General features: G+C 43.4%; 1 long non-coding RNA gene across 1 annotated transcript in view; it reads right to left on the reverse strand.

The window, feature by feature from the left end:
• Positions 1–568: 568 nt before the first annotated feature.
• LOC124771062 overlaps positions 569–16,530 on the reverse strand; it is a 299,592-nt gene continuing 283,630 nt past the window's right edge. Inside the window, exon 3 of the long non-coding RNA XR_007013279.1 lies at positions 569–634. This is a non-coding gene — a long non-coding RNA (uncharacterized LOC124771062). The remainder of the gene's footprint in view (positions 635–16,530) is intronic.

The raw sequence follows: 16,530 nt of genomic DNA on the forward strand, positions 1-16,530 counted from the left end.
ACGAATGAGGTCAGTACTAAGCTGGAGAGAGTACCGAGTGTCGACAAACAGTAACACATGACATCACAGAAAGTGCTGACCGTTGAAGGTAAGCAGATAGAAAAATAAACACTTGAATTTATTCCATTTTTCTTTTCCATTACATAACCTATACAGTTCGCTTATACAACTGAACACTATCTTGTTGTCCATGGATTACGCCATTCTAACCCAAAATAACAATTAACTGTTATGCTTTACAACTTAACTAAAAGAATCACTCCAAATTAAAAAGATTACGTTATAACAAAAATTTCGAATGTTCATCGGCAATAAAGTGACTTGCAAAGATGCCTTTGAGTAGTGTCTCCAGATTGGTCTTGAGATACCTGGTTTCGCTTTATGAAACAGTACGTGTCAAAACTAATAATACTTTGAGGTAGATATGGTGTATGTGAAATGAACATATCTGTTGTTGACACTTTGCTGTGAGATTCAATGATCTTATTCTATGTGACATGCTGCTGAGTAAATAATGACTGAAGATGTGCTTACCACGGCAGTAACGAAAGTATGTACGCAAATATTCAGCATGTTGAGAAACAGGAGAAGGAATATGGAGTGGTTCATCACGAGTTCCAGTTCTCGTATGGACCTACAAAGACAAGCAAGCAGCATGAAATAAGTAACATATATAATACTTGTGTCTTAACTCTCAGCATGAGCTGGAAGTATTTTTACATGATTGTGTTAAAACTGATCTTGGAGAGTAGGTGAATAATATGTGGTACATCACTTTGCCAAATATAAAATAAATCCAAGAGTATCCGAGTATTTGCTGTGGTGTTAGTAATACATGGAACTTAGTAAGTTCCATGTATTTTCATTCTTGTTAAACAGCTATTGTCAGATAAAATATGTAAAAATACTACACGAGATAAATGAGCAGTGATTTACCACCAGAAGGAGGCTCCTGCTCATACAGCATTTTGGTCTGAAAATGACCACAGGTGTGGTCGAAACAGGTTACCAGAATAAATAGATATGTGATCAAGACTGATTTTAATAGTAACTATTAGTAATAACATTGATCCCTGTCTGCTCCCATGATGTATTTCAAAAGAAATTAATTTATTGCCAATTCAGGTATTGGGAGAGTACAAGAAGTTTAGAGGGTTATGCACTAAAATCATGAAATTCATTTCCAAAATATCTTAAACAATGCCTAATGAATACTGTGATTACTAATTATGTAAAAATTACCTTTAATACCACATCAAATACAGGAAAATCTTTGTCAGAAGAGTAGCGTTGTTTGGATTAGATCTGAAATTAAAGATGCTTATAAAACCTGCATTAAATCTTGAAATGTATAATTTAGATCTTCAAATTAGTAATCAATTATCACCATTAATATTTTCACAGTTACTTAAGTTTATAGATGACAAAATTAATGCAGTATGTGAAACTATTCTTAATAGGCATAATAAGAAAATTGCAGTCCTTGTTATTCAACAAATTGTATTTTCACAAGATGTTTCATCAAATGTACGTAACTTTTATCCGAGAGTAACCAATCTAACTAAGATTACTTTCACTCCTGCTGAGACAGCACTTTTAAACAAAGGCCTAAATATAATCTAGCTCAAGAACTGAATAATGCAAATATTAAACGTAAAGACTGCTGCAAAACTTGCTCAATTTAGCAAGACAGAAATATGTGACATTGCCCATAAAACTAAAAAAGGTCATTACTAATAAGAAATAAACATAACAATGAATTAAAAATTGTGAAACAAATTAACCAGAAGCTAACAACTAATAAAGCAATTGCAATCAAGGCAGATAAAGGGGATACCCTTGCCATCGTTGTGAAGATGATTATGTTTCTAAGACTTTACAATTTTTCAACACAATGGAATAACTCAAGTTAACAAAGACCTGCCTCCAAGATTTCAAACAAAAATTAAAAAGTTGATTGATAATGACTCTCCATTTTCACCTAAAGATAAAATAACTCTTAAGGTTATCAACCCCACTCTACCTAAGTTGAGATCACAAATCAAATTACATATACCAAATTTACCAATTTGTCCAATTGTTGACAATATTAACAGTTCCTCTCATAACCTGAACAAAACCTTAATGAAATCTTAAAATCCTTTTACATTTATGAAAAAAATTATAGCAATACAAACAGTGTTGAATTAAGTAAAGTAATTTATGATGTTAAATTCCACAAAACGCCAGGTTTGCATCTTTACACATCACTTATCTTTACACGAACATACCCATTCAAGAGGCTATCTCTGTTATTAAGGATAAGCTAATGCATCATAAAATTATGAGCCCTGAAGAGAGAGTGGAGTTCATTGAACTGTTAACTCGATTTAAATTATTTTTCATTTAATAATAAAATATATATTCAGAAGGATGATGGGGAATTCCCTGGCTGGCACTGTAGCAGATATCTTCGTCAATCATACTGAGATTCAATTTTTCAAAAACAAGTCAGAAATAGTGGATAAAATTGTATACTACAAAAGATACGTTGATGACACATGGCTATTATAGAACAGTTCTAAGGAAGAAACTGATACTTCCACTAACAAATAATCTCCATCCAAAACTTTTATTGACAGTAGAACATGGAAGTCATAACAGTATTATTTTCCTGGACCTCACAATTGAAAACAAGAGCGGAAAACATAATATTTCTATCTACAGAAAACCCACATCAACTGATGTAATAATAAATGCCACATCATGCCATCCGTTAAAATACAAAACACCATGCTTTAAAACAATGATACGGAAATTACCTCTTCAACCTGATGCAGTCCAGAAGGAAATTGATACCTTAAAACATACAGCAGTTGTTAACAACGTAATCATCATCAGGTTGATGTGTTACATCAAAAATTACAATGAACTCATGACGCTGTTACAAATTCCAAGAGGAGATTTACTAAAACGACATGCATGGCACTTATTTCAGATAAAATAAGTAAATTATTTAAGAATACAAATGTGTCAATAGCATTCAAAACAAACAACCTACTACAGATGAAATTAAAACACATAATCAGGGAATCAAATAAATATCAAAAGTCATGCATTTACAAAATACAATGTAACAACTGTGAGATACAGTAATTGGCCAAACTGGCTGTAGCTTTCTAAGACATTTTAAGGAACATACTACTGGTACTGCACATACCAAATCTATATTTGGTCAGCATCTTCATGAATACAATCACTCTGAGTGTTACATTTCGAACAATATGAAAATATTACATAATGTATGAAAAGGGCTTCTGTTTAATACTCCAGAAGAAACTGAAATATATTCACTTTATAAAAGTAAACCATTATTTGTTTTAAATTAGCAGCTTGAATACAAAGACAAACATTTCTTTGAGCTTTTTGGCGATTTACTTTAGAATGACCACTCTTCTGTCTCTCATTTGATAAAAATTATTCAAACCTTTGTAAAACATTTTATACTTCATAACCTTTTTTATTTTGCCAATTATTATTTTATGCCTGACAATCTGTTTTTAGTATGTTTACTTTTGTCTTGCTTTAAGACTGCATAATGCAAATTCAAATCCCTTTAATATTCTGACACTGTGGCTTGTAGCATTGTAATATAAATATAATATAAACTGTTATTATATATAATACTTTTGTGCATATATATTATTGACCGATAATGCATGTGACCCACTTCAGTGTTTGTTACAGGTACCTGTTATTCCGTACCTTACACTGTCATTGTTTTATACTTAGTCTTCTAGTACTATTTTTATACATTAACTACATTTTTGTTTGTAAGTGTGGCATGTAAAATAAATCATAGCAATGCCATTTATTTATTAGTGTCATAGGTAGTATTTTAAGAATATGCACAAGTACTGTCCCCTTTCAATTATTTTATTTCTCTGTTTTCATCTTCAAGAACTAATTATTATCCATCGATTAATCTGTACAAATGGATGTCTCTTATTACACCTTTAAATTCTATATTCATTTACTACAACACATCACTGAATGATTTTTGCAGCCTCATTAATAGAAAGCGCCCTGGTAGAGAGTCTATCGTTTCCATAACAATATGCTGCTGTTCTTGGTACGTCGTCTGACGTGACAGTGTTTGTCTATCGATATTACAACAACCTCGTTGGAGAGTAGCCTGTTGCCATATCTTTGGAATGGCGTCTATACTTACCATGGCAACCCATAGCTTCTAAATGGTTCTCCAACAGGCCCAGAGAAGGCAACCCATGTACTGTCGAAAAGGTTTTCATTTCTCTCATATGTTTGATATTGTTACATATTTTATCTGACAATAGCTGTTGGACCAATTCCATGTATTTTCATTCTTTGTTCTTTTAATTATGAAATTTTACGTTGTTATTTGACTTTTTAACCCATTGGTTAACGATGACATCATTCTGTCAAAAGTGGGTGGAGCCTCCAGTATATACGTAATACGTTCACTGCTGTATATAGCAATGATTTACCACTAGGAGGCGGCTCCAGCTCATACAGAATTGTGTTAATTCATCGTTTTATAACTTTGATCAGAGGCCTACGAACATTAAAGAGAATTATATGAAACTACAGACTTTGCAGTTGACTTACAGGTCTGAAGATAACGACAGGCGTGGTCGAAACCAGTTACCAGAATAAATAATGTTAAAATCGGTATTGATCACAAATTTAACTATTAGTAATAACATTTATCACTGTCTGCTCCCACGATTTATTAAAAAAATGATCCATTTAACACACTTCGGTACCGATTACGTGATAACTCCTTTCCAAATTCGAAATTATTCTATGAGCATCAACCAGGAGTGATGAGAATGGCTGTGGGCAGTTTATAATAGATGATACAATTTATGCAACGCTTTTCCAAAGGAAACGGTAACAGAAATTGAAAACATCGAACGTTACAAAGGAAACCGTGTTCATAACAAAACGTATCTAAGATTGTATATGATGATTGTGAATCCAGTGCAGAGCCTGTCCAACAGTACTGATGGTGCAAGTACTCACATTCACGTGTCAGAGTTTTACTTGTACCAACACAGAAGTCCACTAAAAGAAATGCGACTGCTGCGTTCAGGAATTGATTCTTAATTACGGAAACGTTATATCCGTTTATTATTGCATTAAATACTCATTCGGTAAAGACCAGCGCCATGGAAATACCAACTGATGTATTATTTTCATTATCAAATGTGAAGACCGAACTGAACCTAAAAAAGATTAGTATTTACAATAACGATCTAACGTTAACGTCTCCTCGACACTTGTTGGTAACTAACATTGGTCTATTTGAGTTCTCGGGTACACTCTTCAACATAAAACCTGTCCAGCAGCTGGCTGCCGGAAAGTCTGAAGGCCCTAATAAACAATCAAAATCGTTTGCCAAATTCGCTCTTATCTAGGCACTGATTGTCAAGAAAGTTCATTCGGGTTCCAGCAAAATTTGTCAATTTAACCCCACTACTGAAGCAGACGCTGCTCGTACATGCTATATTGTGACACTAATGTACCAGGCGATCAAAAAGTCAGTATAAATTTGAATACTTAATAAACCTCGGAATAATGTAGATAGAGGGGTAAAAATTGACACATGCTTGGAATGACATGTGGTTTTATTAGGAAAAAAAAGTTCACAAAATGTCCGACACATGGCACTGGACAGCAAAACGTCAGTGACTACAGCTCTTTTTACGCCGGCCGGTGTGGCCGAGCGGTTGTAGGAGCTACACTCTGGAACCGCGCCTCCGCTACGGTCGCAGGTTCGAATCCTGCCACGGGCATGGATGTGTGTGATGTCCTTAGGTTAGTTAGGTTTAAGTAGTTCTAAGTTCTAGGGGACTGATGACATCAGTTAAGTCCCATAGTGCTCAGAGCCATTTGAATCATTTTGAAGCTCCTTTTATACACGATTGTCATGCGCAATGAGAGAGAGAGAATCAGATGCGCCAGCAGTCGCAGCGTGTTGACGTTACCTGAAAAGGCGCTTTTAGTGAAGCCGTATTATCAGAATGGAGAATGTGCTACGTCAGCGTTACGATCCTATCACAATAGGAAGGGGATTCGAACGGGTAAAGGTCCGTTGACAAATGCAGCAGTGGCGAGAATGATTTCCAAGTTCTAAGCCACGGGCTGTTTGGACGATAGACCCCGTAGTGGCCGACCGAGCATGAGGCGTAATGCTGCTGAGCCAGTTCGGGAAGAAATGGAGACTGTAGCGGGTTCGTCTATGCACGGGGAAGTCAGCGCTCGTGCAGTCGCACGTCGCACCGGCATTCCATACACTACTGTTTGGTTGGCACTTAGGCGTACCCTACGATGCTATCCGTACAAAATCCATCGGCATCATGAGCTGTTACCTGGCGATTTAGTGAAGCGGAGGGCATTTGCGGTGTGGGAGTTTCAAAAGATGGCTCAAGATGACGATTGGTTGAGTAACGTGTTGTGGACCGACGAAGCTCATTTCACGCTCCGAGTGTCTGTCAACGCCCACAACTGCAGAATTTGGGCCACCGAAAATCCTAGAGCTGTCGTGGAAACTCCACTGCACGACGACAAAGTCACAGTATGGGTTGGATTCACCACATCTACCGTTATCGAGCCTTTTTTCTTCGAGGAAATGCGTGATTCTGGTTTTGTAACTGCTACCGTGACGGGTGAGAGGTACGCCGGTATGTTACAGAATCGCATCATCCCCAGCCTGGCTGATAAACACCTGCTGGACCGTACGATGTTTATGCGGGATGGCGCTCCACCCCATACTGCTAGACGCGTGAAAGATCTCTTGCGCGCGTCGTTTGGTGGTGATCGTGTGCTCAGCCGCCACTTTCGTCATGCTTGGCCTCCCAGGTCCCCAGACCTCAGTCCGTGCGATTATTGACTTTGGGTTACCTGAAGTCGCAAGTGTATCGTGATCGACCGACATCTCTAGGGATGCTGGAAGACAACATCCGACGCCAATGCCTCACCGTAACTCCGGACATGCTTTACAGTGCTGTTCACAACATTATTCCTCGACTACAGCTGTTGTTGTGGAATGATGGTGGACATACTGAGCATTTCCTGTAAAGAACATCATCTTTGCTTTGGTTTCTTTGTTATGCTAATTATTGCTATTCTGATCAGATTAAACGCCATCTGTCGGACATTTTTTGAACGTTTGTATTTTTTGGTTCTAATAAAACCCCATGTCATTGGGCATTCCAAGCATGTGTGTCAATTTGTACCTCTCTATCTACATTATTCCGTGATTTATTCAGTTTTCAAATTTATACTGACTTTTTGATCACCCGGTATTTCGATCATTGACTCTGGCACTGCGTTTGAAGTGAAAGAGACACAAAAAGACATGAAAATCTATTGAAGGATACGCGGAACCTGATGATTACATCAACTTTCAACGAATCGACAGGGAAACCCTAAAGGCAGTTCATTAAAATACCACTACGTGGGAAAATATAGCCTACACCTATTTATTTTTTTATTTTGTTACTCTCCCGCTTGTATGTTGTGTGCAGAATACTGATTTTTTTGCTTAGCCTCTTCCTGCTTAATGTTTTTGCTTAGAAAGATGCAATACCGCTACCACTTTGTAATCAAGCATAAAAAATATAATACTGGCAACTACCAGTTTCCATAGTTGTGTGAAGTCACGATACAGTGAGCTGAATTGAAATGAAACTGTTTCTTACGTATCATTTGCAGTGAAACTTCAAAAAAAACGAACAACCACTCCCCACCCTTCCCCCATCTTGTCGGATTTTTAGTCAGTAACATTTCTGTCAAACACGCTCTGTGTTTGACAAACATACAAAAAGCAGCGTAGCACACAGTCAAATATTTGGTACAAAGCTTGTAAGTGAGCGACCATTTGTAGCTGCAGTTTATGACGGGTCTTGGCCCATCGAACATAGGTTGGTGTGAGGTGGAGCGCACATAATTAAGTTAAGTAGTGGTTTTGACTTTGTAAAAATGTACTGTGTTGTTTTCTTTTATAAATGTATAGCTATGGTGTTCTTTTAATATTGACATAGGTCTTCTGAGGCACTTGTGGTTTTTATTGCTGTTCTGAAGAAGGTGTAGTTATCTACGCCGAAACCTGTGTTAACACTTAACGCTAGGTGCTTTTTTCGCAATTGAGGGAGGTTTTAGTTTAATATATTTGGTACAAACATTTTAAAATTTGACGACCTTTCATCGTTTGCAGGGTCCATAAGTCCGCAAATAATATGGCCACTTTGATAATTCTCGAAGTCAGAGTATCTGGACAGTAGGCTGTGGCAGTTTCTGGAAGAAATATTGTCTTCTGTTCGAGCTTTTCTGCGACATCTATGCCAGTGGACTAATGGTAAATCATGTGTCGTGTGAATGCAAACTGTAGCAGTCGACACCCCTTGTTGCCAATTTTGTATAGCGCCGTCCGTCTGAACGCAAAAGTCTTTATTATAATGGCAGCGGAGATACAACGTGTCACACTTTCTGACACACTGGCAGTAGCAGTTCCATGAAACAGCATTTTTATGACAAATTTCTTGGCAGAATATTTGCCTCGGAACGCAACATGCTCCAAAAGTCTCCCGGATTCATTTACTGGACACTTTCAGCGGCTTCCGCGGCGGCATTTCGCTCCCTCGTCCTTTGTCGTAAGCATTGGGTTGCCGAGGGATGCACCACAAAATATGTCTACGATTTTCATTTCACGGATGACAAAAAAGGTGGCAGACGATCCGTTTTAATATGATGAGTATTGTATTGCACTAATATAAATTTTGAGATGTATTCAAGTCTTGCATAATTTGTGATCTAAATAAGATACCTCAACACACTGTTTATTTTTCTTTTAAGCGAGATATAAAGCAGTAACAATAAAATCATAGGTGATTCTTCATGAAATTTTTTCAGGAATTCCTATGTTTTGGTCAGGCCACAGTAACTGTGGTATAACATGTTTACGTGTCGTCGTTCGATTCCTTATGGTAAATGTAACAGAGTCTGCACTGCTATAGAGCACTGTGCGGTGTTCACACAGACACCTTCAACGGCCAGAGAGAGAGAGAGAGAGAGAGAGAGAGAGAGAGAGAGAGATATTGATTTTGGTTGGTTTGTTTGTGGGTTTGATGGGAGCTAAACATCGAGGTCATCAGTCCCCTGTTCCAAAAAGATATACTTGTAAAATGCCTATACAGTAAAAGCGTAACCTCTGAACCGAGAGGAAGGGAACACCGAGGGATACAGAGCTAAAATGAACACCGCAATAACACAAAATGAATACCGCAATAACACAAAATGGACGACACTTCAAAGGAGCAGAGCAAATAGTTGACTAGAGTAAAACAGACTACAGTGGTTGACGGATCAGGTAAAAGGTCAACGACTCAACTACAAACGAAGAACCTCCAACTGGAAAGCGTTGAGAGAGGTACCAACACAACTTGTTACCATAAAAGACACTATTTTGGTATTCACGTCACAATTAAAAGTCGCTGGAGTGGGTGTAGCCAGAGAAATCATGTGAGAGCGCCCACACTAAAGTGAGTGATAAAACCCAGCCTCACAGATAAAACGTAAAACCGTGTCAGCTATAGAGGCATCGTCACCTAGAATTAAAGGAAGTGCAGCTGGTAAATTAAAGGACTGCCGCAAGGGGGCTAAAAGGGGGCAGTCCATCAGAAGATGGACCACTGTCAGCCCTGCATCACAGCGACACTTGGGCGGGTTCTCACGACGAAGAAGATAGCTGTGGGTCAACCGCGTATGTCCATTTCGAAGACGGCAGAGAACAACCGAGTCCCTACGCGTGCTCCTCAAGGATGAGTTCCATACGGCCGTGGACGACATTACCATGCGGAGCTTATTGGGCGTGTTCAAGACAGACCACTCAGAGCTCCAGATATCGTGGACCTTGCGATGTAGGGCTGACCGGAGGTCTCTTTCCACGAGACTAAGCTCCAGGGGTGGCGAAGTGGTGGCCTGCTTGGTCAACCGAGCGACACGTTCCTCTCCTGAAATGGTGGCCCGGGGTCCACACAAGCGTCGCTGAACGACCACATTCGGCGAGAGCAAAAACAGCATCTTTAATACCGCGCACGAAAGGGTCCCGAGAAAAACGCTGGTCGAGTGCTTGCAATCCACTCAGGGAGTCACTGCATATGACAAATGACTCCCCAGGGCAGGAGGAAAGGTGAGCGAGTGCACGATAAAGAGCAACCAGCTCCGCAGTGAAAACACTGCTCCCACAAGGCAGGGAATGCTGCTCAACGTAGTCGCCGTCGATGAAAGCAAACCCAGTGCGTCCATCGACCACAGAACCATCGGTGTAGACTACATCTGCATCGCGAAACGAGGCAAGAAGAGCCAGGAATTGTTGAAGACTGGCAGGTGGAACGGAGGACTTGGAATCGCAAGACAAATCCAAGCAAAGCCGCAAGCGAGGGAGGAACCAAGGAGGGGTAGAAAAGGGCCGGAAGGAAGGAGGAAGGGGAAAGGACTCGAGTGACGAGAGAAGGGAACGAACGCGGATCGCGATCGGGAGACCCGACCTAGGCCGCCGTCGTGGGGAGGGGAGTGCAGAAGATGGAAAAAGGAGCCTGCGGCTTGGGTGGTCAAGCGAGGCATGGACGCGGGCGATGCGTGACGCAAGCAACTGTTGTCGGCGGAATCGTAGGGGAGGGATTCCAGCTTCTACAAGAAGGCTAGTCACCGGACTAGTGCGGAAGGCACCTGTCGCCAGTCTGACGCCACAATGGAGAATCGGGTCGAGGATCTGCAACGTTGAAGGTGCTGCTGAGTCGTACACCACGCTCCCGTAGCCGAGACGGGACTGGACTGGACTGGACTGGACCAAGGCCTTGTAGAGCTGTAGGAGGGTTGTTCGTGCAGCCCCCCGAACGGTGTGGCTGAGGCAGCCAGGGATGTTGAGGTGTCGCAAGCACCGTTGTTTACGTTCGCGAAGATGAGGTGTCCAGGTGAGCTGAGCATCAAACAGCATGCAAAGAAAGCGATGCGTCTCCTCAGTACGAAGGAGTTCATTGGCAAGGTAGAGCTCTGGATGGAGGTGGACCGTTCGACGACGACAGAAATGCATCACTCGGGTCTTTCAAGCTGAGAACTGAAAATCATAGTTGGATGCCCAAAAATTTGCCTTACGGATAGCTCCCTGCAGCCGCCGTTCAGCGACACTGATTGTTGGGGAAATGTAATAAAGACAAAAGAGGTCGGCATATATTGATTTTAGTGTGTGACAAATTTGTTCCCTTGAAAACTTCAGCCCCCTCGTACCACCTCTCTGTTACCACACATGTAGTATCACTGATATCATTAGTACTAAGTTGTACATAAATCGAAGGAGGAAAAGGGAAGGGAAGGGAAGGGATTGCTGATGTCAGCTGCATCGGGACATTACGCAGAATCAGCGCCTACGAATGAAAATGTGTGGCAGACTGGGTTTCGAACCCGGAATCTCGTGCTTGCTAGGCAGGTGCGTTAACCGCTGCGCCATCTGGGACACAGCGTTGTCGGACGCCTTACGGCCGATCCACACACCCACGGAGCGCCACCTATCCGCAGCCCCTGTCCATTTCATCCATGCTCGCTGCTCAGATTCTCGCAGGTGGTCGGACGTACTTGTGCACCCCCACTGAAGAAGGTGGATCCATTACCCATCTAGGCGAAATAATTATATGAATGAGTAGTGTCTGTTCTTTCAGACTTGTTCGAAAAAAAACAGACACCATGCATTCAAATATTTGTACTAAGATTGCTGTACATGCGAGGTGCCTAGTTGCTTTCACCGTCCTGAGTGCGATGTGCAAGTGCCGAATAATGTCCACCAGTCTACAGTTTTGTATAGTAGTTGTGCCCTGTGCAAGAAACAGCATGTAGGTCGTGAGTCCGTTACCTTGAGACTGTAATAAAATGTTAGCGAGGAACTAGTATTGTAAAAATAATTAAATTCTGAATTGGTTTGTTGAAACGGTAAGCCACTCGCTTTTTTATTAGCAGAATACCAGAAACTGCACACTTGCGGTCCACGTTACGAATCGCAAATAATTTCCATCCTTCACAATTTCGCAGAATAAACAAAATGAACTGCGGCTTTGCGTAATTACTGTCAAAATAGTTCTCAATTGCATGACAAAAAAAGTGAGTGAGAGATTTTGCTAATTAAGTTCTTAACCGATACCGACTGCGGCAGATAATACGTCTGTCCTTCGACGCTGCCGAACCAGCTCTGATCTTCAGCAGCAACACCTCGCCCGCCATTCAAGTTAGGTATGATCCGATCTTCGAAGTGCTTCGACTGCCTTTTTGTTTAGGAACTATTTATTATTCTGCTGGTTATAAACACTTTTTAAATAATGGAATGACAGCCAACTTGTGAGAATGCTTTTATACGAAAGGCAAGTGAATTAACTGTTTAGTTTTTCTAACAGTGGTAACAGAAGTTTGTCACTTTGGCGTGCTACTTCCGAACATGGCAGACTATCGTGGAGAGGGACCACAATTCAGGCGCTCTTTCTCACTGTACACGTAGCGAATAAACCATCTATCAGCGGTACCTCACACCACAATACGTCTTCTTCCCACTACTGCCTTCTCAAATGCTCCAAGAATAGCTTCTTGTAGCTGCTTATGATCTCTGTAAAACCAGAAATATTGCCACTACGTACTTTAGGCACGTATGGATTAATGGTGAATTTAACGCTGATTGGACGTGGCAGTTACGGTATTCAGTTACATTTAATTGAAAAAGCTGTCATTTCTGAAGCTACCCAAAATGGAAGGGAGTTGCTAACACAGGCATCCCAGTAGACCTTTGCTGATAGCTAATTGCTATTATGAAGATTTATCAGAGAGGAAGTATATTAATAAAGTATTTTCACTTCATATCTATCACCCAGGCATGCGGGTTCTACATGACGAACAAAACCAAGTCGTCGTACATCCATATTTAAACTGGATGAAGCTGGGACACAGCTGGTATAATTTTTATTAAAAATGAAATTCCTGCAGCTGTACTTAAGATTTTATATTTACTTCGGTACTAGTTTCTATGTTGCGTCAACGCCATCTTCAGGCCCGTACACTTTGATGAAATCAGTTGTGTGCGCCCGCCATCCATATGGAGCACGTGCTTGTCCTTCCCCGGTTTAGGAATTGGGACAACAATAGACTCGCGCCAACATGCGGGAACATGTCCCTCAGTCCAGATGCGATTGTAAGTACGAAGAAGAAAACCTTTACCCGCAGGAGAAAGGTTCTTCAGCATCTGAATATGAATAGAATCAGGCCCTGGAGCGGAGGACCGTGACCGGGCAAGTGCGTTTTCGAGTTCCCGCATGGTGAATGGGGCATTATAACTTTCACGATTCGAGGAGCGGAAGTTAGGTGGCCTAGCCTCTTCTGCCTGTTTGCGGGGGAGGAAGGCAGGGTGGTAATGAGCGGAGCTCAAAACCTCTGCGAAAAAGCGGCCGAAGGCATTGGAGACATCCTCCGGGGCCACAAGGACGTCATTCGCGACCATCAAGCCAGAAACTGGCGAGTGGACCTTAGTGCCAGATAGCCGGCGCAGGCTACCCCAGACAACAGAAGGAGTAAAACTGTTGAAGGTGCTTGTGAAAGCAGCCCAGCTGGCTTTCTTGCTTTCTTTAATAATACGACGACACTGAGCACGTAATCGTTTATAATTGATACAATTCGCCACTGTAGGGTGGCGTTTAAAGGTGCGTAAAGCACGTCGACGAGCACGTAAAGCGTCTCTACATGCTGCAGTCCACCAGGGGACCGGTACGCGACGTGGAGAAGAAGTAGGGTGAGGGATGGAATATTCAGCAGCAGCGAGAATAACTTCCATGAGGTGTGCGACCTGACGATCGCAGCTTGTGAAGGTTTGATCCTGAAAGGTCGCCCTGGAAGAGAAGAGCCCCCAGTCTGCCTTGGAGATGGTCCAACTAGAGGAGCACGGAGAGGGGGTATGCTGCAGGAGATGGATAACACACGGGAAGTGGTCGCTCGAATATGTATCAGAAAGTGCATACCACTCAAACCGGCGTGCAAGTTGGGTAGTACATATAGAGACGTCTAAATGGGAATAGGTGTGAGATGTGTCCGAAAGAAAAGTAGGGGCGCCAGTATTGAGGCAGACAAGATTGAGCTGGTTGAAAAGATCTGCTAACAGGGAGCCCCTCGGGCAGGATGCTGGAGAGCCCCAAAGGGGATGGTGGGCATTGAAGTCTCCAGTTAACAAAAATGGTGCAGGTAGCTGAGCAATAAGTTGCATCATGTCTGCCCTGGTAACGGCAGATGACGATGGAGTGTAAACGGTACAAATGGAAAATGTAAAAGTGGGGAGAGTAATGCGGATGGCAACTGCCTGCAGGCCGGTGTGCAACGTGATGGGATCGTAGTAAATATCATCCCGGACCAGCAACATAACCCCTCCATGAGCTGGAATACCTACCACAGGGGGTAGGTCAAAACGCACAGAGGTGTAGTGTGCCAAGGCAATTTGATCGCATGGGCGTAGCTTCGTTTCCTGGAGGGCTACGACGAGCGGACCGTGCAAGCGGAGCAGCAACTTCAAGTCCTCTCGGTTGGAGCGAATGCTGCGAATATTCCAGGGAGTAAGTGCCATCGTAAGAAGAAAAGGAAGATGAAAGAAGGGGTCACCTCGAAGGCCGCTGAGGGCCTGGCTTCGAGCGAGCACTGCCGCCGCTATCAGTAGGCGGACAGTCATCGTCCATTGGGTCTATAGGTTCATCGGCCATCTTGGGAAGATGGCCGGGAGGTAGGAGCTTCCTCCGCCGGTGAACGGCCAGATGTTCGGCTACCAGCGGTGCGGCCAGGCGAAACGGATGACGGCCTTGGGCGGCAACCGCTGGGTGGCGCAGGAGAAGAAATGCGCCGTGGCGGAGAAGGAGAACTGTGCTTCCTATGAGCCTTCTTGGAAGGACGTTTGGTGGAAGTACCGGTCGAAGGCTGGGAGGTCGAGGTACGTAGGAAGTCTGCATGGGACGGTTCCTTCTTGAAGGCACGTGCATCTGACTTCTGGGTCTTCGTCTTGGCAGAAGCTGATGAAGGTGCTTGTGTCTGATGGGTGACGGGAGGAAGAGGATACGTCGACCGCGCGATCTTAGCACTGGCCGAACGGACGACCGTGGTGCTGAAGGTCAGATCGCATGTCTGGGTGGCCACCTCCCTGGTAGTCCGAGGAGAGGCGAGGACAGTACTGTACTTCCCCGCTGGGTGCAGCGTGGGCTTCCTACTAGCAAATAGCTTGCGAGCAGCCGAGGTGGACACTTTCTCTTTGACCCGAATTTCTTGGATACAGAGTTCGTCCTTATAGACAGGACAGTCGCGGAAGGATGCGGCATGGTCACCCTGACAGTTCACACAACGAGGAGACGGAGGTCGACAGTCACCCTCATGGGCATCCCTGCCACAAGTGACACATTTAGCCGCATTGGAACAATACTGTCATGTGTGATTGAAACGCTGACACTGGTAGCAGCGCGTAGGTGTCGGGACATAGGGGCGAACAGAAAACCTCGTAGCCCGCCTTGATGCGCGATGGCAGCTTAACACTATCAAAGGTCAAGAAACGTATCCGGGTCGGTACAAGGTCATTGTTGACCTTTTTCATGACCCTATGGACAGCCGTCACGCCCTGCTCAGCGAGGGAAGATTGAATCTCCTCGTCAGTCAATCCGTCGAGGGATCTAGTATAGACTACACCACGAGACGAATTCGAAGTTCAGTGAGCCTCCACCCAGACAGGGAACGTGTACAGGAGTGTGGCCCGAAGCAGTTTTTGTGCCTGAAAGGCGCTCTCAGTTTCTAGTAATAAGGTACCATTACGCAACCTGGTACAAGATTTGACAGATCCGGCTATGGCATCTACGCCCTTCTGGATAACGAAAGGGTTGACAGAGGAAAAATCCTTTCCGTCCTCAGAGCAAGATTCGACGAGGAACTGTGGGGCAGGCGGTAGTACTTTTGTCACTGGTGGCTGGTCATGTTTCCGTTTTTGGGCAGAAGTCGAGAGAGATGCAGTGAAATCCATTGCAGAGGAATCCCCCATGATTGCCAACGTCTCCGATGGCGCGCTCCTTCCTTGTGGGGACCCTCTCAGAGGGAACTCCCACCTTAGGTGAATGTTTACACCTCAGGTCACACCTCCCGAGAAACAGACGGAGGGACCAATCGGCATGGTCAGAAGGTATCAGCTCAGGCAATCACCCCTCCCTGGGCCTGGCCTTTACCAGGGGGTACATGCGTGCCTTATATGTCTACCCAGGGCGGGGAATTACGCGTTACCCCGTCACCGGCTACGCGTGCGAACGCGTGGGTCGGCCTTCAGGCGCGCACAGGGAGGAGGGAAGAAGAGGAAAAAGGAGAGAGAGAGGGAGAGAGAGGAACGACTGTCTCAAACGCCGAGGCGGAGACCAGAGAAGGCAAGGAGAAGAAGGCAACGAGAAGGCAATGAGAAGGCAAGGAGAA

Source organism: Schistocerca piceifrons, unplaced genomic scaffold (genome assembly GCF_021461385.2).
Source record: "Schistocerca piceifrons isolate TAMUIC-IGC-003096 unplaced genomic scaffold, iqSchPice1.1 HiC_scaffold_885, whole genome shotgun sequence".
NCBI classification, from domain to species: Eukaryota; Metazoa; Arthropoda; class Insecta; order Orthoptera; family Acrididae; genus Schistocerca; species Schistocerca piceifrons.